This window comes from Mustela nigripes, chromosome 1, assembly GCF_022355385.1.
Source record: "Mustela nigripes isolate SB6536 chromosome 1, MUSNIG.SB6536, whole genome shotgun sequence".
Classification (NCBI taxonomy): domain Eukaryota; kingdom Metazoa; phylum Chordata; class Mammalia; order Carnivora; family Mustelidae; genus Mustela; species Mustela nigripes.
Genome location: NC_081557.1, coordinates 153,202,549 through 153,224,738, shown reverse-complemented (window position 1 = coordinate 153,224,738; position 22,190 = coordinate 153,202,549). Strand labels below are relative to the sequence as shown.

The 22,190-nt window shown below is 36.8% G+C and overlaps 1 protein-coding gene across 10 annotated transcripts in view; it reads left to right on the top strand.

Moving 5' to 3' along the window:
* FAM13A (family with sequence similarity 13 member A) overlaps positions 1-22,190 on the top strand; it is a 362,150-nt gene that overhangs the window by 27,878 nt on the left and 312,082 nt on the right. The window lies entirely within an intron of this gene.

The window sequence follows — 22,190 nt, the reverse complement described above, 5'->3', positions numbered from 1 at the left end:
GCCTGCGGGAGTTTCCTCAGCTCAGTCAGCCTGATTTAAAAGTCGAGCACTCTCCAGCATTTCAGACTTTGTTGTTCGGAATGTGTAAAACAGGAATGTTTAATGGCAGTTACTGGAAAAATCTAGAGGCTAGCCGGAGAATGAATTAAACGAACCATTAATTTGTGCCTTCTGAGTTTGTGTATGACCTTTTTCTAGTCACATTTTTGTTTTCAGTTAGTAATGCTAGAGTTTCTGTTTCAGCATGGTTGCTGAAAGGGACCGGGAAAGAGCTTGTTTGGTACCCGTTTGTGAATCCTTAACTGACTGTAAAAATTTCTGGTCGTTACAATGTAGAAGCATCAGTAACTAACACCCATGTAAGATCCAGGGGAAAATGTGTATACTTCTAAGGCTGAATTAATGGATTTCAAAAGCTGTTCTGTTGCTGCTTATATATAACTTTTTGCAAGTGGCCAGGTATTGTGAATCATACATATCACAGAATGCTGGGGTTTAAATTTTTATTCAGTGTGTAGAAAATGTGTGTATATTTAGCATACTTATATTTCAAGCTGGTGTTGTATTCCAAGAGAGCATTGTTATTTGTCTCTAAATGAGCTACGTGAGAAGTATCTTATTCTTTATTATCAACTTAACCACTCACTTTTGTATCATTACATTAGGTTCGACCTCTTCCCTCCCCCTCCTTTAAGTTTCAGAAATGGCTGCAATTTATTGTAGCTTTGGATGGCATCCTAATATTTATATAGAAATATCTGGGCAATTTTTTACACATATGCCCCAAATGATCACCAGATTGTATATCAGTCCCACAGACTGAATTTTCTTGGTAAAACTCCCTCACTTATGCGCCTGGAACTTTTCGGTACCCTGTGTCCTTGTCTGGGTGTCTCTGGTCCTTTTAGTCCTGAGGCTTGGAGCATCCAGGTTTCTATGTGGTTATCTTCCCAGTCTTATAAAACACTTCAGGACTGGAAATGTGTGGCATGTGAGGCAGCAGGGCGACGTATTTGTTAGGAGATTTGCAGTCATCTCTGATTAGATCCTTATTTCTTGCCTGCGAGGAATCCTTATTTCTTGGCCTGCATGCATTGATCTCTACCTTGACTGAAATGCAGGCAGACCCATGTAGGAAACTCTATGTTTTTCCTTATTTTAATCCAGAGTATACACAAAATTTCATTAAGGTGGATACAAAAATCATACAATTTAAAAGATTATTCACTGTAGTAGAGGAGCACTAGACCGAGAGGAGTTCTCGATCTTTCCCATTCTTAAACTTTAGGTTAGTTAGGCTTTGTGCTCTATCCCAGTTCTTAGGAGCAAATGTTTGTTTTCATTTAGTGTAGTGTTTCTGGAAAAACACAGCTATTGGAGAACAAATTTTTAATGTTTCTGGCAGAAAAGTGAGAATTAATCAAATAAAACATAGGGGCTAGTATACTTGTTTTTAGTTTGGGACTTCTTTACCTAGACATTTATGTTAGCAACTGTTCAGGTATCCTGCTACTGAAGATAATTATTGTTGTTGTTGTTTAAGAATTTTATTTTATTTAAATTCAATTAATTAACATATGGTGTCTTATCAGTTTCAGGGGTAGAGTTCAGTGACTCATCAGTTGCATAGAACACCCAGTGCTCGTTGCATCATGTGCCCTCCTTAATGCCCATCACCCAATTTCCTCATCCTCTACCCCTCCTCCCTCCAGCAACCCTCAATTTATTTCCTAGAGTTAAGAGTCTCTTATGGTTTGTCTCCCTCTCTGATTTTGTCTTGTTTTTCCCTCCCTGCCCCTATGATCCTCTGTGCTATTTCTTATGTTCCACATATGAGTGAAATACTATACTTGTCTTTCTCTGCTTGACTTATTTAATTTAGTATAGTATGCTCTAGCTCTGTCCACATTGTTGCAAAGGTCAAGCTTTAATTTTTTGACATCTGAGTAATATTCCAGTGTGTGTGTGTTCACCATGAGAAATAGTTGTTCTTTAGACAAAAAGAGTGTCAGATATTTGTAGTGTGTGCACGCATGCATCTATATGTTGACATGGGGCAGACTTATTTCAAAGACATTCCATTTCTGTGTTCCTTGACTAACCACCTTTTTCTTCCTCATTCCTTTTATCTCTTCCATATTACTAGTGCTGCTAGTAAAACCACACTGGGCTCAAAATTTTATTTGTATTACTATTCATATTTATGAAGAAGTTGTACCTTCTTCACTATTAACATCTATTTTTTCTTCAATAAACCACATCCAGGGAAATGAAAACGATGCCTGCCAGTTAATATTGCCTTACTCTCTTCTAGTTTTAAAGGTCACTTAGGTGAGATGATTCAAGATCTCAGGAAAGTCTTGAGTCTTCCAGACCTCTTGCGCCTCCTGCTATTCTGTCTAACGTGGCTTCTGCGTGTTTTGAGGCAGGTGGGTTGAGAGTGGGAGCTGGCATATTCTAATGGCTGGAGAAAGAGGGGCCTAGAGTACATGCCTGTTGATTCTTACTCTCTGGATATTTTGTCTGTGGTGAGTTCAGGTATCAGACCTTTGGCGAATTGATGGACAAGTTCTGTTGGTATCATCAGGGCCCTGCAGTCCACTCCTCCTGACACCTCCAACTTTTGTTGGTGCTGGGAATAATTCCAAGGGTATCCTTAGCCTTTGTCCCTAACTTGAGCCCCTTCACTCCTGTAGCCTCAACACCCAGTGTCCTCAGCTACCTTACATCTATCCCATCATGCAGGCAGGAGCTATGGTCTTGGTACAGAAAGGCTCACAAACCATATTAAGATATTCTGGTCACAGATTTATTGAGTCACTTTGCAGCACAAAGCAGGGAGGGAAAGATCAGCTAGGCTTACCTATGTAGAAAGGGTTTCAGTGGGATGAAAGGTGCATATTCTGCGTCCTGTGTTACATAATATTCATCTGTCCTGTCTTTCATCTTCTCTACCACATCAGTCTTTCCTGACCACAACAGATTTTACAAAGACCAGTACTGAATGGGAGCAAGGTCCCCAGCAGATGGGGAACTTGCTTGCTTTATCATCAGAGGCAAGTGTGTGCCCAGTTATAGCTGTAACTTGCTAATATACTCCTGAACAACTATGGATTTTTTTTTATATATTTTATTTATTTATGTGACACACAGAGAGAGAGATCACAAGTAGGCAGAGAGGCAGGCAGAGACAGGGAGGGAAGCATGCTCCTCACTGAGCAGAGAGCCCGACGCGGGGCTCAATCCCAGGACCCTGAGATCATGACCTGAGCTGAAGGCAGAGGCTTTAACCCACTGAGCCACCCAGCTGCCCCACAACTATGGATTTTTATCGCATATCTCAGGCAGACTGTACATGGGGCCGGCATGGGTGTAATCAATGGGTAACTGATTTAAGACATGAATATTTGGTGTCTCATAAATGTTAGATGCCTAAGTTAGTTCTTCTCTCTCTATTTAATTATCTATGTTGACTGTCTACCATGCTATCTCCTTACTTATTGTTAATACTTAGTTAGACTTCTCCTCATTGATAGTTTCTCTTTGTTCTCTATTTAGCCAAACTGAATTTTCTTACCTAATATTTGTTTGTTGTATTATTCAAGTTCAAGTTCCAAACCCATCATAGTAATCTTTGTTGTTTCTACTTTGACGTTTGGTTCCAAATTCATCCCACACAGACTACGTTTAGGTTTCTTAAATGTCGCGATGAGTTTCTTCACTTTTTTCCCCACCTCCTGTGTTTTCTTGTCTTTGTTTTGTTTGTTTAGAGTTTTAGAAAGAATATGGGCTTTGGAGCTAGGCAGACCTGAGCTTCAATCTTGGTTCTGTTATCACTTTACTCTGATCTTAAACATTACTAAGCAGTATGCTTTCTTGATAGTTTATTTTAAAGAGCTTTCACCATTTTGTTCATCTTCCTTGACTTATATTAATTAGTCTTACTAGCAGACAGTAAAGTTTGGACACAAGGTGTCATATCTTACTTGTATCTCTTACCTATTGCTCAGGGCTAGGATGTAGTTGTTAAATAAATGTTAGGTTTTGCAGTTTCACCTCTCTTTTCTGTGCTAATGCATGACTTAAATGTATTTTACTTTATTTTTTTAAAAGATTTTATTTATTTGACCGAGACAAAAAGCACGTGCTTGGGAGCACAAGCAGGCTCCCCGCTGAGCAGGGAGCGCAATGCCCATTCGATTCATGACCCTGGGATCATGACCTGAGCCAACTGCTTAACCGACGGAGTCACTCAGGCACCCCTATCATATTTTATTTTTAAATGGATCTTTTGAAGACCTTCTAAAAGCTAAAGGCATGTCTGCAAAGGGATTCTGTCTTTGATGGTGCTTTTGTGATAATAGCACAGTTTTCCATTTATGCGAATGAGCAACATAATTATAAGTATTTTGTACTTTTGAGTCTCCCAACTGAACAGCACATTAATTTTCTTACTATCAAGCTGCATGCAGTCAATGCAGGTATAACTCTGCACATCATTCCATCTGAGATGATGTGTAGGCTGGTCAGGGCATAGCCTTCCCTGCATGTAATCTGCTTTATTCAGGGTAATTAACACCGAGTGACCCAACAGGAAAATCCTGAAAGATATCTCAGTAGCTCAGGGAAACAGATGAATTTGTAGATTACTCAAAATCTGATGCAGGTTAACAGACTCTGTGCTTGTCCGGTGACTCCAGTATCCAGGCTGCCTCCATTCTGTGAAACAATTGCTATTTCAGCATGTGACCACGTATCTCCTGGTTTATATCAGGGAAGAAAGGAGATGGAGGAGGCATGCATGCTTTTACCTGCCTCATCCTGGAAGTGATTCGTTTCTCTTCTCAAAGTTCATTGATTTGAACTAGTCATATATGGCCGTTTAAGCAAAGGTGGTTTGGAAATGTAGAGAAATATCTCGTGGAATATTTATAAGCACTATCTCTGGCCCATAACCTAAATTGCTTAAATCAGAGGGAAATGTATGCTCCATGACTGGGATAAAGCCATCAGTCTCTAATTCCCCTACTGAATATAAACAAGAAATCAGACACCCCAGGTGCTGCTGACAAATATCTTCTCTTTGGATCAAGAGGGAAGGCAGCTTTAGGATAACTTAATACATCAGTGAATGGCAGAACAGTGCTGACATTCATGAGCCACTGAATCTACCAGCTCAGAATCTTTCCTTCCCCTGAACTCCTTTGTATTAGTATAATGGCATAATAAATGTCCTTATTATTTTAGCCAGTTTGAACTAGAATTTCAATTACTTGCAGTTAAAACATCTTAACTGAGACACTTCATCATGTAACGGCTCGCTGTGCGATGGTCTGAGGAAGCTTGTCGTGAACTGGAATGAAGCAGGGTTAGAAGGCAGGACACATGGCTTTGAATCTTGGCTCAGCCACTTACTGGTTGTTTGACCCTGAGCAAGATCCTCAACCTCTCTCTTTTCTTACCTATTAAAGAAGGATAATAGCCTAAATTGGATTATTATGAGAATCAAATAAAACTGTACTGTAAAAATACATTGAAAACTTCATAAGAACATTATCTTTATTATGTGGCAGCCTATTTTATTATCTTAAGGTGGTTTCTGTACTACTGTCATTATGGGTGGATTTTACTTCTTCACAATAAAAAGAATTCTGTGGTCTGAAGGGACTGTTGATATTATTGAATTTAGACCAAATTTTAAACAGGATTAAACTTTTAGTTTTGCTTTTTTTCTACAATAAATCAATGAGGTATTATAGGATGACAAGATTACCAGCAAGCAAATAAAGGCATGTAAATTTTCCTATGCAAATCTGAATTGTATTGCAGGAAGTATTTTCATCTCTGCCATACAGAATTCAAAAATCAAACAAAATCAGAGTCAAGTTTAGTGTCTGAGTATCAGTAAATTCCGGAAGTTTTTAGGTTGCTTATTTCGGGGTCAGGTTCTTTGAAGCACAGTTGGTTGTGTGTATTGGTTTAATGTCCATCTACAGAAGATTATATGGAAGCTTCCGTGACAGTGGTGAATAATGCAGAGGAGCATGAAGTAGCATATAAACATAGTGAAAGAATGGGGTAATTGGGCAAAGGAGACTTGCTAAGATAATAAATTACATTAATTTTTATCTAAAATCTTAAATCGGATTTGGGCAAATGAAATTCTAAAGATAAGAAGCTGTGTGCAATAGTTTCTGAACTAGCAACTGTAAGAAAGCCAGCTTGAGTTTTTACCTGTAACCGTGGATTTCCACTGGTTTATAAAGAGGTATGCAAGTAATAGCATAATTTATTTAAGTTCTATAACTAAATATTTGAGTTTGTGTAACTAGCAGGTAGATTGGAGATTTTAAAAAGATTTATCATTCACAATGCTTGGTTTATGGGAAAGGATTGTACAACTTCAGATTATTAACAGCTACTTCAAGACTGTTAAGTTTGGAGGGTCTACCATATTGGATATTAACAGAAATTAAAACCGTTTAATAATAATGGCTGGCTACTCAGAGAAAAGTAATTGCTGGATTTCTTCTTTACTCTTTAAACTACAAACAGAATAAGAATATAAATACCAAAGTGAAACCATAAAACAATAATTTGGGATCAAGGAATGTCTTTGTAAAGGAGAACCAAATGAGAAACCCTAATGAAAAAGACTGGTGAATTTTTCTGACAGATAACTAAAATGTCTGCACAATCCCAAATTGCATAAACACAATTCCAAAAGAAACCTAGTAAAGATATTTACAACATACATGATTACAAAAATTAGTCTTTTTAATATAGAAAAATTTGTACAAATCAGTAAGAAAAAGAAAACAAGTCATTAGGAAATGAACCAAAGCTTATGAGTAGGAGGTTCACAAATAATACAAGTACTAATAGACATAAGAAAATTGTTCAGTCTCATTCATAGTTAAATATGAGCAAACTTTAAAGTGTTTATATTATTCAGGGATGTCAGAAGAATCTTACATGCTTTTGATCAAGCTGTAAACCAGTGGAGCATCTTTGTAGGGCAATGTGGCAGTATGTGTCAAAATGTATACTTTGTATACCTGTTGATCTAGCAATCTCATCTCTAGCAATTTATCTTACAGGTGATTGTACAATTATGTAAAAATGCTTGCAAGAATGTTCCTTGCTAGGGCACATGAGTGGCTCAGTGGGTTAAAGCCTCTACCTTTGGCTCGGGTCATGATCCCAGGGTCCTGGGATCGAGCCCTGCATCAGGCTCTCTGCTCAGCGGGGAGCCTGCTTCCCCTTCTCTCTCTGCCTGCCTCTCTGCCTACTTGTGACCTCTATCTGTCAAATAAATAAATAAAATCTTAAAAAAAAAAAAAGAATGTTCCTTGCTAAAATCTTGTAATAGCAAGAACTATAAATTAGTAAATATTAGTAAATCAGATCAGTTAAATCAATTACAGTATCTCTAGATAATGTAATACTAAACAGCTGTATCTGCCAATATGGAAGGACCTCCAAAATTGATCAAGTAGCAAAAAGAGGGTGCATGAATACACAATAATATAGTTACAGTTGCCTTTTTTTTTTTTTTAAAGATTTGATTTATTTGACAGGTAGAGCAGGAACACAAGCAGGGGGAGTGGGAGAGGGAAAGCAGGCTTCCTCCTGAGCAGGGAGCCCAATGTAGGGCTCGATCCCAGGACCCTGGGATAATGACCTGAACCAAAGGCAGACACTTAACAACTGAGCCACCCTTAATGCCCATCACACAGTTACCCCATCCCCCCCCACCTCTCCTCCAGCAACCCTCAGTTTGTTTCCTACACTTACAAGTCTCTCATGGTTTTTCTCCCTCTCTAATGACTTCCCATTCAGTTTTTCCTCCCTTTCCCTATGATCCTCTGCACCGTTTCTCATATTCCACATAGGAGTGAAACCATATGATAATTGTTGATTGACTTATTTTGCTCAGCATAATACTCTCCAGTTCCATCCACATTGATGTAAATGGTAAGTATTCATCCTTTCTGATGGCTGAGTAATATCCCATTGTATCTATACCACATCTTCTTTATCCATTCATCTGTCGATGGACAGCTGGGCTCTTTCCATAGTTTGGCTATTGTGGACATTGCTGCTATAAACATTGGGGTGCAGGTACCTCTTTGGATCACTACATTTGTATCTTTGGGCTAAATACCTAGTAGTGCAATTGCTGGGTCAGAGGTAGCTTAATTTTTAACTTCTTGAGGAAACGCCATGCTGTTTTCTAGAGTGGCTGTACCAGCTTGCATTCCCACCAATAGTGTAAGTGGGTTCCCCTTTCTCCATATCCTCATCAACATTTGTTGTTCCCTCTCTTGTTAATTTTAACCATTCTGACTGGTGTGAGTTGGTATCTCATTATGGTTTTGATTTGTATTTCCCTGATGTCAATGGAACATTTTTTTATGTGTCTGTTGGCGATTTGCATGTCCTCTTTGGAGAAATGTTTGTTTATGTCTTCTGTCCATTTCTTGATGGGATTATTTGTTTTGGGTGTATTGAGCTTGATAAGTTCTTTATAGATCTTAGATACTAGCCCTTTATCTGATATGTCACATTTGGGCTATTTCCTACTGTTATGAATAATGCTGTGTTAGGATAGTACCCATGAGTGAAATTGCTGGATGATATACTAAATTTATGTTTAATGTTTTTTTAAAAGGTTTTAATTTATTTATTTGACAGAGAGAGAGAGACAACAAAAGAGGGAATGCAAGCAGGGGGAGGGCAGAGGAAGAAGCAGGCTTCCTGCTGAGCAGGGAGCCAAATGTGGGGCTCGATCCCAGGATGCTGGGATCATGACCTGAGCCGAAGGCAGCCACTTAATGACTGGGCCACCCAGGCGTCTCTATGTTTAATACTTTAAGAAAATGCCAAATATTTTCCAAAATGACTGCACCATTTTACATGCTGGTCATCAGTATGAGAATCCCAGTTTCTACACACACTTGTCAGCATAAGATATTGTTACTCTTCTATTATTATAGCAATTCTAGTGAATTTGTAGTGTTATTTAATGACTAATAATGAGGGACGTTTTTCATAAAAATTTTTTCCTGTTCATATATCTTTTTTGGTTAAATATCTGTCCATATCTTATGTCCTTTTTTTAAAATACTGGGTTGTTGGTTCTTACTGCATTTTAAGAATTCTTTTTGTATATTATGATACAAGTCCTTTCTCAGATACATGACCCACGAGGAGTAGAGGTTTTGTTTTGTCTTTCAGATTAATTCAGCCAGAACCAAAACTGCTGGTTTCATTACTGTTGTGCCAATCCCACCAGGGGTGTAGGAAGGGTTTGGAGTAGGCCCAGGCAAGCGTGCCACAAGCTCCCATTATTCTTCACTAAACTTAATCATTTTTTCACAAATAAGTGTCTCCCGGTTTTTTTTTTTGTTGTTTTTTTGTTTTTGTTTTTGTTTTTTTGGCCTTTGGTTAGTTTCTAGATCCCTGAAATGATGGTTTTTAACCATTTTGTCCAGCTTTGTATTTGTGTTGGAAGTGTGTCTATCACTGGAAGTTAGCAGTAGGTCTTGACCTCATTTTATGTAGAAAATTTAACTTTTTATAATTACCTTTCATTTTTCTTGCTATAATAGTGATATATGTCTAGGGTATAAATTTTAAGAAATAAGTAACAAGGAGAAAATAAGATTCCATAACAGTAATACGTACCATGTTTGCTTACATCCTATAGTTTTTCTATGAGTTTATAAAAACTTTTAAAAACAGATTAGACTTGATATTAGTTTATAGTAGTCTATACTACCTCCCTCAAATAACAGTATATTGTGAATATATAGAGGTCTGCTTTGTATAAGACAGAAGTCTTGCTCACCATTACTTGCCCCTCCCCTGTCTTTGGGAGTCTAGACTAAAAGAGGACAGCCTGGGAAGAAGCCCCAGTTTTTCTTAGGCATTGCCAAATTGGCCTCCAGAAATTTTAATCAGTTTACATCCACTACTTCTTACCAATTTTTTCTCTTTTCAAAAAAATTTCCATGAATAGAAAGGATGGTAAATAGCATTACATTGTTTTTGCCTACCTTTGATTACTATGATCGTCACCACCTCCTGAGAATATCTATTCTGTCTTTAGAAGTGATTATTATTTCTTCTTTGTATGTCTGAAAAATCTGTTTCCAGATAGCTACCATTCACTCTCTGGTTTTGTCCTCTGCACCACATGACTGCTCTTTCAAAATTCGAAAGTATTTCAACCCCAAATCTTCCTGTTTGAGTATAATCATAGAAGGTTTTTCATTCCTTCCTCATATAACATGGTTCATTTTTTTAAAATTATGAACTTTTAAATTGTTTTACCTTTTTTCATTTTATTTTATTTTATTTTATTTCAGTATTCCAAAATTCATTTTTTATGTTCCATGCGTGCCTTTAAAAATTTTTTAAATTTTAAAAATTTCTTCATTTGTCACTTCATCAAAGCCCCCCAGCCATTTATTAATTGGTTAAAGTTTGTTCTCTGGTGGTTTTCTCAGGGAAGGTTCAAGTATTCTTAGCTTTTGTAAATTCAAACTATAGCGTTTTAGATAAAGGACAGCTTGCCTGGTTATTGAACTTGGCTCCTGCAGTCTTTTCTTAAATATATTTTTTTAAGATTTTCTTTATTTATTTGACAGAGATCACAAGTAGGCAGAGCAGGAGGCAGAGAGAGGGGGGGGGATGCAGGCTCCCTGCTGAGCAGAGAGCCCGAAGTGGGGCTTGATCCCAGGACCTGGGGTCACAACCCTAGCTGAAGGCAGAGGCTTAACCCACTGAGCCACCCAGGCGCCCCTTTCCTTAAATATTTTTAAGTCTTGTTCTGTTGTCTTCTGACATTAAATACTGCAATCTCTAAGTTTGAGGCTATTCGTTTTATTTTTTCCTTATTATGATATGATATTTTCCCTGGCTGCCCAAGGGACTCTTTGTTATTGTTAGTCTAGTAATTTCCCTAGAATAGATCTTCATGTGAACTGTTCTGAGTCTAAGGTGTGTCTTTTCAGTTTGTAGATTTGGGGCTTCTGCTGAAACATAGTTTTTGTGAATTACATCTTTAGGTATTCTACTCCATTATTTGTTTTTTTTCTTTGGAGACTCCAATAACCCTATATTGGGACTCATTAAAACTGATACTTTAATTATCTCTTAAAACCCTGTCATTCTTGGCTAAAATTAACAAGTCAGGAAATGACAGATGCTGGCGCGGATGCGGAGAAAGGGGAACCCTCCTACACTGTTGGTGGGAATGCAAGCTGGTGCAACCACTCTGGAAAACAACATGGAGGTTCCTCAAAATGTTGAAAATAGAACTACCCTATGATCCAGCAATAGCACTACTGGGTATTTACCCTAAAGATACAAACACAATCCGAAGGGGCACGTGCACCCGAATGTTTATAGCAGCAATGTCTACAATAGCGAAACTATGGAAAGAACCTAGATGTCCATCAACAGATGAAGGATAAAGAAGATGTGGTATATATACGCAATGGAATACTATGCAGCCATCCAAAGAAATGAAATCTTGCCATTTGCGACGAGGTGGATGGAACTAGAGGGTATCATGCTTAGCGAAATAAGTCAATCAGAGAAAGACAACTATCATATGATCTCCCTGATATGAGGAAGTGGAGATGCAACATGGGGAGTTAAGGGAGTAGGAGAAGAATAAATGAAACAAGATGGGATTGGGAGGGAGACAAACCATAAGTGACTCTGAATCTCACAAAACAAACTGAGGGTTGCTGGGGGGAGGGGGATTGGGAGAAGGAGGGTGGGATTATGGACATTGGGGAGGGTATGTGCTATGGTGAGTGCTGTGAACTGTGTAAACCTGGCGATTCACAGACCTGTACCCCTGGGGATAAAAATATATGTTTATAAAAAAAATAAAATAAAAAATTTAAAAAAATATTTAAATTAAAAAAACCCCTGTCATTCTTTTTTTAATGTTTCATTATGTCTACTTTTCTCATTTGTGTCCTCTCTTTCCCTTACTATGCTGTTAACAGATACTCTCCTTTGTGTTCTTGATAATTTAGTCTTCATTTCTGAAATTTTTTTTTTCTTGTCTTTTCCTTTTCTTCCCTTCATGGTTCTGCCAGTTTCCATTTCACATTCTCCTATGGACTGATTATCTCTTCCCTAAATTTTTACATTTCATCTTTGTAATCAATTCAATTTGTAATCAATTCATTTAGTTTTATTTTGATTATGGCAAAATATGCATAACATAAAACTCATTAAACTTAGCATTTTAACCATTTTTTGAAATACAGTTCTGTGGCATTAGAACATTCACGAAGTTGTGTAACGGTTATGATTATCCATTTCCAGAACTTTGCATCATTTTCATCCTAAACTTTGTACCCCTTAAATATCTGCCCATTCCCTTCTTTGCCCCCTGGCCCCTAGTAACTGCTCTTCTATTTCCAGTCTCTATGAATCTGCCTCTCCTAGATATCTCATAAGTAGAAACATGGAATTTTTGTTTGGTTTTGTTTGTTTATTTGGTTTATTTCACTCTGATACTGTTTTCAAACTTCATCGATGTTATAGCATGTGTCAGAATTTCATTCCTTTATAAAACTGAATAATATTCCACTGTGTATACACATACTGCATTTTATTCGTCTGTTGATGGACATTTGGACAGTGTTTACTTTTTTTGTCATTAGGGATAATGCTGCTGTGAACATAGGTTTATAAGTATCTTGAGTCCTTGGCTTTCAGGAATATATCCAGAAGTGAAATTGCTGGATCACATGGGAAGTTTTATATTTAACTTTGTGAGGAACCACCAGTTTTCCTTAGAGTACAATTGTTATTGCCACCAGTGACGTATGAAGGCTCCAGGTTTTTCACATCCTAGTCAGGACTAGTTTTCTGGGTTTTTGTTGTTGTTGTTATTTGTTTTCATTTTTGTTTTTTAATAACCATCTTAGTGGATGTAAAGCAGTATCTCACTATGGTTTTTGTTTAGTTTTCATTAAACTGAAGAATGATTCTGATGTGGTTTTGTCTTTTTTTTTAATGTCACATCTTTTTAAAAAGTTTTCATTTAAATTCCAGTTGACACAGTGTTATACTACCTTCAGGTGTACAATGTAATGATTCGTCACTTCCATATAATATCCTGTACTCCTCACAAGTGCCCTCCTTAATCCCCATCACCTATTTAACCCCCACCCCCAAACACCTCCTCTCCAGTAACCATCAGTTTGTTTTCTATAGTTAAGAATTTGTTTTTTGGTTTGCCTCTCTCATTTTTTCTCTTACTCTTTTGTTTTCTAAATGCCACACATGAGTGAAATCATATGATATTTCTCTTTCCCTGATTCCCTGATTGACTTATTTCACTTAGGATAATACACTCTACTTCCATCCATGTTATTGCAAATGGCAAGATTTCATTCTTTTCTGTGGTTGAGTAATACCACATTGTGTATGTATACCATTCTTTATTCATTCATTAGTCAATGGACACTTGGAGTGTTTCCATAATTTAGCTACTGTAGAAAATGCTGCTATAAAAATTGGAGTACATGTATACCTTTGAATTAGTATTTTTGTATTCTTTGAGTAAATATCTAGAGTGCAATTACTGGATTTTAGGATAAATCTATTTTTAACTTTTTGAGGAACCTCCATATTGTTTTCCAGAGTGTTTTCTACCAACAGTATAAAGAGGGTTCTCTTTTGTCCACATCCTCATCAAAATCTGTTGTTTCTTGTGTTCATTTTAGCCATTCTGACATGAGTGAGGTGATATCTCATTGTAGTTTTGATTTGTAGTTCCATGATGATGTTGAGCATCTTTTCATGTGTCTCTTGGCTGTCGTATATTTTCTTTGGAAAAATGTCTATTCATGACTTCTGCCCATTTTTAATTGGATTGTTCATTTTTGGAGGGTGTTGAGTTTGATAAGATCTCTATAGACTTCAATACTAATTCTTTATCAGATATGTCATTTGGAAATATCTTCTCCCATTCTGTAGGTTGCCTTTAAATTTTGTTGATCATTTCCTTCATTGTGCAGAAGCTTTTTATTTTGATGCAATCCCAATAGTTTACTTCTGCTTTTGTTTCCCTTGCTTCAGGAGACATCTAGAAAGAAGTTGGTATGGCTGATGTTAAAGTGGTTACTGCTTGTGATCACTGTGGTTTTGATTGATATTTCCTTATTGAGCATTTTTATATTGTCTTTAAAGAAATATCTATTCAGCTTCTTTGCCCATTTTTAAAGTGGGTTGTTTGGTTTTTTCGTTTTTGAGTGGTAGGCATTATCTTGTTACTGCCTGTCTTTTGGTATCATTTCTTTATTCATTTTGTTAGTTCTGTTTGTTAGATTACAGTTTCCATCTGCTTCTTGGTAAGGGTTTTGTGATGAGCTATTTCAGGAAAGTCATGATGCTTTTTAATACTTTTTTAAAGAACTATCTCCATATAGTTATTGGTAATGTTACTTTTTTCTTATTCATATTTCAGTGAGATGGATTTTTGTGATATCAGTAGCAAGAGGTTCCTGTGCAGTGTATTGATGGGGGGCCAATACAGCTTTTCAAGTTACACAGCCCTGGCACTCCCTCTGTTGTTACCAAAAGGACTATTTTCTTAAGCATGGCCCTTGTTTGCCCATCTCTGTTTTGCCTCTCGTAAGTGATCCTGAGTCAGGAGGGCTCTATTGTCTTTTCTCCATAAACTTGCTCTCCAAGGGAATTAAACCTATGGTGATGTAAGTGGTGTATTTTTCTAGTGCTTCCTGATATCTGCCCCTTGTCCCTACTTTCTGCATCTTCTTTGTCCTCTTCGTTTAAGCAGTTAAGCCCCCTCAAAGTATATTCAGCTCCCTCTCAAAGTATATTCTGTCTTTAAAGAAAAATCGTAGGAGAGTTTAAAGACCTTTCAGTGCTGTGTTCCTACTGGCTCTCTCTAAACACCTCATAGTGCTGTTAGGATATCTACTGTATGCTTCCTGCCCCATCTTCACCTTTAGCATCACTTACATACAAATTGGAGTTTACAGTTTTTCTCTCATGTTACTTTTCTTCATCCTCTTCTTAATCCGTGTGGTTTCAGAAGTGATAGAATTTGCAAGATTTTTACTGGGTTTGTTTTTACTGGTTTCTTGAACATTTCAAAAATATGAGATAACATATGGACTTATCTTTTTAATCTTTTTAGCCTGAATTGTAGACATTAGTTGAATTTCCTTGTGAGATACAAGATGATCTAAGATATTTTTAAGTACAGTTTATTTGCGTAGAGAAATCAGGTTTTTAAAAACATTTCTCTTGATTAAACCTAACTTTTCTATAAATGTATAAAGATTCTTAAATCTTAATTTTTTTCCATCATAGACCTCCTTGGAGATTATGATGTTTTAAATTGAGGTATGATTGATATGTAGGACATTATGTTAGTTTCAAGTATACAATGGAATGATTCAGTATTTTCATACTTTGCAGCATGATTGCTGTAGTAAGTCTAGTCTGTCACCATACTTAGAAATTCTCATCACAAAAAAAATTTTGTGATTGAGATATAGTCTTTTAGCAACTTCCAAAGATGCAGTATTATTAATTGTAGCCACCATGCAGTACTTCACATCCCTCTGACCTAATTATTTAATAGCTGGATTTGTACTGTTTGGTCTCCCTTCACCCATTTGGCTCACCTCTCCATGCCTTCTCTAGCAGCCACCAGTCTGTTCTCTGTATCTATGGACTTGGTTGCTTGTTTGTTTAGATTCCACTGTAAAAGTTTGTTTGGATTCACAGGGTGTTTGTCTTTTTCCTTCTGACTTATTTACCATAATGCCCTTAGGGTCCGTCCATATTATCAAAGATGGAAAGGTTTTATTCAGTCTTAGGGCTAAATATTCCACTGTGTGTGTGTGTGTGTGTGTAAACATATGTGTATATATGTGTATATCTATATTTATGTAGATATACATATAAGTACAAATAATGCTTTCTTTTATCCATTCATTCTTTGATGGACATTAGATTGTTTCCATGTCTTGGCTACTGCATATAATGTTCCAGTGAACACGGGGTGCACATATCTTTTTTGAATTAGTGTTTTTGTCTTCTTTGGATAAATATCCAGAAGTAGAATTGCTGGATCATGCAGTAGTTCTATTTTTAGTTTTGAGGAACCTTTTCCTCAAAAAGAGTTTGAGGAACTCTTTTCCATAGTAGCTGCACCAATTTAAAATCCCCCCAAAAGAGAACAAGGCTTACCTTCTCACATTTTTGCCAGCACTTAGCTCTATTTTATAATATCCACTCTAACAGCTGTGAGGTGACAGCTTGTTGTGGTTTGATTTTCATTTCTCTGATTGGTGATATTGAGCATCTTTCCAAAAAACTGCTGGCTATTGGTTTTTCTTTGGAAGAATGTTTATTCAGATCTTCTGCCCATTTTTTAGTGAGATTTTTTTGTTGTTGTTTTTGCTAGTAAGATGTATGAACTCTTCATACATTTTGGATATTAACCTCTTTTCAGATACAATTTGCAAATATTTTCTCTCATTAATTAGGTTGCCTTTTTATTTTGTTAATGGTTTCCTTTGCCGTGCAGAAGCTTTTTAGTTTGGTGCAGTCCCACTTACTTACTTTTGCTTTTGTTGGCTTTGCTTTTGGTATCAAATCCAAAGAAATTATTGCTAAGAGTGATGTCAAGGGGCTTACTGCCTATGTTTCCTTCTAGGAGTTTTACGGTTTCTGGTCTTATGTTCAAGCTTTTAATCCATTTTGAATTAATTTTTGTGCATTGTATAATATAGTGGTCCAGTTTCATTCTTTAGTATGTGGCTGTCTAGTTTTTCCAACATCACTTATTGAAGAAACTGTCCTTTCCCATTGTATATTCTTGGCTCCTGTGTTGTAAATTAATTCATCAAATATGTGTGGATTTATTTCTGGCTCTCTATTCTGTTAGATTGATCTATGTGTTTTTAATAGTGTCAATACCACACTATTTTCATTACTATAGCTTTGTAATATAGTTTGAAATTAGGGAGCATGCTGCCTCCAGCTTTGTTCTTCCTCAAGATTGCTTTGGCTATTTGGGACTTTTGTAGCTGCATACAAGTTTTAGAATTATTTGTTCTAATTCCACGAAAAATGCTATTGGAATTTTGATAGGATTTGCATTGAATCTGTAGATTGCTTTTGGGTAGTATAGACACTTTAACAATATTCTCGTGATACCTGAGCATGGGTTATTTTTTCATTCATTTGTGTCAACTTTATGCTTTCTAAAAGTAGAATGTTTCATGTATTTTGTTGGATTCATTAGCCATGGATTCTAGCTCAAGAACTATTGTTTAGTCTTACAAACCATGTAGATATCGATAGATTGTCTAAGGATAACTAATAAGATACCCCTCAACTGCTTTGATTTTTAGAATTAACAAGCTAGATTTCGAAAAAACTGTTTTATAGAATGCTCTTTATTTCCTTAACAACAAATCTTCAATAAATGTTGAAATTCTGACAATGTTATTTGTAACTGGATTTTCCCCCTTAAGTTTAAAAAAAAAGTATAAAGATAAGTATTCTGAGTGAACTCTATGATCTCCTCAGGGTACAAGTCCCTTTTGTTTTTCTATTTTACTGTCCTAGAGCTTAGCTTCTAGTTTCTGGGTTGCTACATAGTCACAAGATGGCTACCAGGCCTTATATCTGTGATCTCAGCAGGGAACAGGGATATGGGTATCAGAAGGCTGTCCTCCTATTTAATAAAAGGATTTTTTTTCTGGTGGTCCTAGAAATTTCCATTTGTATCTCATTGGGCAAACCTAGGTATATGGCCATCCATATCTATAAGGATATAATGCTGTAAGGAAGATGGTATATTTTAACTGGGTACTTTGTTCCTCATCCTATCAAGCAAAATCAGAGTTCTGTTAATGGGGAAGAACAAAAAAAAAAAGGACCCATTAGTAACCTATTACAAACTGTGCTACAGTGTCTTTTCAAAGAATTGGTTACCCCTAAAGAAATTCTTAACATTTTTTATGATTGACTCTCTTCTAGTTGTGCGATAGGTACTTAGACATGCATCATCTTATTAAACTTTCTAACACTTTAAAGTAGGTGTTCTTATTGCATTTAATAGATAAGGACTCAGTCTTGGTGTACATGAAAAATTTTATAAGCTCAATAGGCTGAAAGTGATGATGATTTTGCTTCAGTACTTGTCCTCCCAATGACCCCTAACTTGACTCAGCTATTAACGGCTGGACAGAGACCATGGGTCATTCTTATTGTTGCCTTTGCCTCTCTCCAAAGCTGCACATTTGGCCAGAGGCTGACATTCCTGCTGAGAATACACAAGTCAATGGCAAACAGGTTTTCAAACCCAAGGTACTCTAATTTCAGAGAGAGTGCTTTCCCAATGATCCAACACTATCCAAGTTAATATGATTGTCTAGGTCTCTGTGTAAGAATAACCCACAGTTGTTGTAATTATTTTTTAATTGGAATTTTAAGAAAATATGTTTCTTTCCCTCCTAATTGTACTGTCAAAATTGTGTTACTGTTTTTAGTAGGGAGTCTCTATGAGAGGTTCCTATTTTTCCCAATTTTTATTAGTAAAAAAAACTCCAAGCACTCATAAAAGTTAAAGGGATAGTAAAATAAACATTTCATATATTGTCCACTTAAATTTAAATATTTGCTTTCTACTTTATTTGTGCCCACTCTTTCTCTGTGCATAAATACATAGCATATATATAAATATATACATATATATGAATACATTTTGTATTCGATTTTACGGTCTTTGAGGACTTAACACTATACCCCTACTTCAGCATGCACTCATAAGAATAAAGAACACTCTAAAGGTGAAATAAATTAGATCTTACACAATTTTGTTATACTTAAAAACATTTATAGAAAGTCCATCTAATAATATACAACACATATCTAGATTTCTCCAATTGTCTCAAAGAGACAAGGTTTTTTTTTTTTAAATCAAGAACCAATCAAGAAAAAAAAAAGAACCAATCAAGATACATATATTACATTTAAAGTTTGTGTATTTTAATTCCTTTTAAATCTAGAATCAGTCTTTCCTTCATGATACTGATATTTTGAAGAGTCCTGGCCAGTTGTCTGTTAGAATGTCCCTCATTTTGGATTTGTCTAGATTGTTTTCTCATGGTCTCTTCCACTTATTTTTTAGCTTTTGTATTTCTTATAGACTATCAGATTTAGAGGCTATATTTACATAAGTTTAAACATTTGTAGCAAGAATACTTTATAAATGAGGTGTTCTGCATGTTACATCAGGAGCACATAATGTCAGGTCTTCTCATGATAAATTTGATTTTTTGAATTAAAGTGAATATACCTGGATATCAATTGTAAAGACAGCTTTTTTTTCCCCCTTGCAAAAACTGTGTGATCTTTGATGTTGTGAAGTTCCTGTTCTCCATCCATTTTTCACTTGACATTTTAGTGTCTATTCATAATCCTTGATAGGATCATTTGGTAAATGATTTGTGGAAGTTGATTTTTTTGATTCTGCTTTTTTTCCTATATTTGGCTGCAGGATTTTCTGCATGGAGAACGTTTACTTTAAAAACAAATAAACAAACAAAAAAACCTTCTTATTTATTTATTTATTTATTTATTTATTTATTTATTTGACAGACAGAGGTCACAAGTAGGCAGAGAGAGAGGATGAAGCAGGCTTCCTGTGGAGCAGAAATCCTGATGTGGGGCTCAATCCCAGTACTCTGGGATCATGACCTGAGCTGAAGGCAGAGACTTTAACCCACTGAGCCACCCAGGTGCCCCCAAACCCTTCTCTTCTAAACCTCATTTTTATTTGCACAGTATATTATAATCACTTACAGTTGTTACTCTTGGTGTTCCATCTATTCTAGATCTGGCCAGTAGGAGCCCGTTTAATCTGGCCCACAGTTCTTTTTGACATATCCTTTTAGTCCTTGACCATTCCCTTGCTTTCTGGAACAAGAAGTCTCAGGTTGATCTTGTGCTTTCCTTGGACTCTTTTTGTTTGGTGGTGGAATGGCTTTCTACTGTCCACATTCCTGGATAGATGTATTAGTTCTAGTCCCAATTCCAGAGAGTTTTAAGGCCCCTGGCTCCGAATTTAACTGGCGATGTAATCTGATTGTTCTTCAAAGTACCTTAAAATCTTGGTACTTAAATTCTTGGATTGCTTTAGGGCAACATAAGCTATTGAGTTTAGTAGTCTCAAATTGATTTTCTATTAAGCTCTGCAAACAAAGAGCTACATGTAGTTGTTGTCCCCTTGGGTCCCTGTAAAACCAATATTGAAGGTTCTGGTACAGTGTCTTGGTTAAGAGCTCAAGTGCTGGAGCCAGACCACCTGGGGTTATGTTCTCTAAAACTTACTAGTCATGTAAACTTGGGCAGCTTCCTTTTTGTTTGTGCCTTAGTCCTTGTCCCAGTGGGCATAGTAAACATGTCCACCGATAGGGTTGTTTTAAAATTTAGAGATGTTGATTTTAAAGTACTTACAAGAGAGCTGGCACACATCAGCACCCAGTGGATGTTAGCTATTCAAAAACTCATTCCACTTATAAGATTGATAGTATTCTCTTTCTGTGTTTTAATATCAGAAATATTGATGTTGCTTCTGAGCATATCTGACTTTATTTTCCTGTTCCAAAAGGTTAGGACTTTTCTCATTTCTAACAAGGGCACTGGACTGCCCAGCATGTGCTTTTTGTCCTCACCACATCTTTTGTGGAGGCAGAATAAAGTGTCTGCCCTCTGGAATCAGATTGCTTTAGTGTGACTCTTTGATGTGACCTAGAGCACATTACTTAGATCCACTGTGTTTCTGTAAAATGGGGATCACAGAAGGCTCTTCCTTCCTAGTATTTCTTTTCTTTTCTTTTTTTTTTTAAGATTTTATTTATTTATTTGATAGAGATCACAAGTAGGCAGAGAGGCAGGCAGAGAGAGAGGAGGAAGCAGGCTCCCTGCTGAGCAGAGAGCCCGATGTGGGACTCGATCCCAGGACGCTGAGATCATGACCTGAGCCGAAGGCAGCGGCCTAACCCACTGAGCCACCCAGGCACCCCCGCTAGTATTTCTTTTCCAGGGTTTAACAAGTGAAACCATCTCAAGTATCTGAAGCCATGACATGGTCAGAAAACTTCATATATGTGCTATCGTTATCCTTATCCTTCTGATTTTCTCTTTACTAAAATCGTGGTTTTCTATATGCTCTGATTCTTTTATTTTTTTCAAAGTACTTTGATCAGATGTCTGTGTCTGTTTGTCAATCTGCCTCAGAACATCTGGCTACCTTAAAGCCAAAGAAACTTCAGTAGCAGCTTATGGAGTGGATCACCACGTGGAAAGAACAGCTGAAGCACCAGTGTCAGGGCAGCTCAGGGACCATAGCAGCTCCAACAATGCAGGTGGCAAGAGTTAATCTAATGGTTAATTAACAGCTTGTGAGAACACTGCAGCTGGAACCAATTAGCTCTAGCCGTTTTCTGTGCTTGTGACAATCCACTCAGGCTTCGGTGGCCTGCAAAAGAGAAAGGTCTGATGAATCTGGTAGGGAGCCTGAGGCTGGTTCTTGCTAAAGACAAGGTGGTCCTTTTCAGTGGCAGTCCCTGCAGAGTTATTCACAATAAGGCTATAGTCCTTACCCAAAAGACAGTAGTTAGGATATGTTACTAGAAAAAAAGGGGCAATGGGGAGAAGTGGAGACTAGGTGACCCCAAACCAACAAATACTTGATGAATGGTAATATACACAAAGCAAAGTTTAGAGAGTTAAGTTTGACTCAGAATATTTCAATTAGCCATTATTTTTAGCTTATTTTAAATCAAGAAAGGTAAGATACATGTTTGAAAAGGTAAAATTCCATAGATTTTTACATTTATAAAGCAGTAATATCATTGTCTAAGAGTCCCAGACTATTTATGCAGAATTAATCATAAATGACTTTGTTTCTACAGTCACTTTATTTTTCCACTTTATTTATTTATTTGACAGAGAGAGAATGATCACAAGTAGGCAGAGACACAGGCAGAGAGAGGGGGGAAGCAGGCTCCCCACTGAGCAGAGAGCCCCATGTGGGGCTCCATCCAAGGACCTTGAGATCACAACCTGAACTGGCAGAGGCTTAACCTACTGAGCTACCC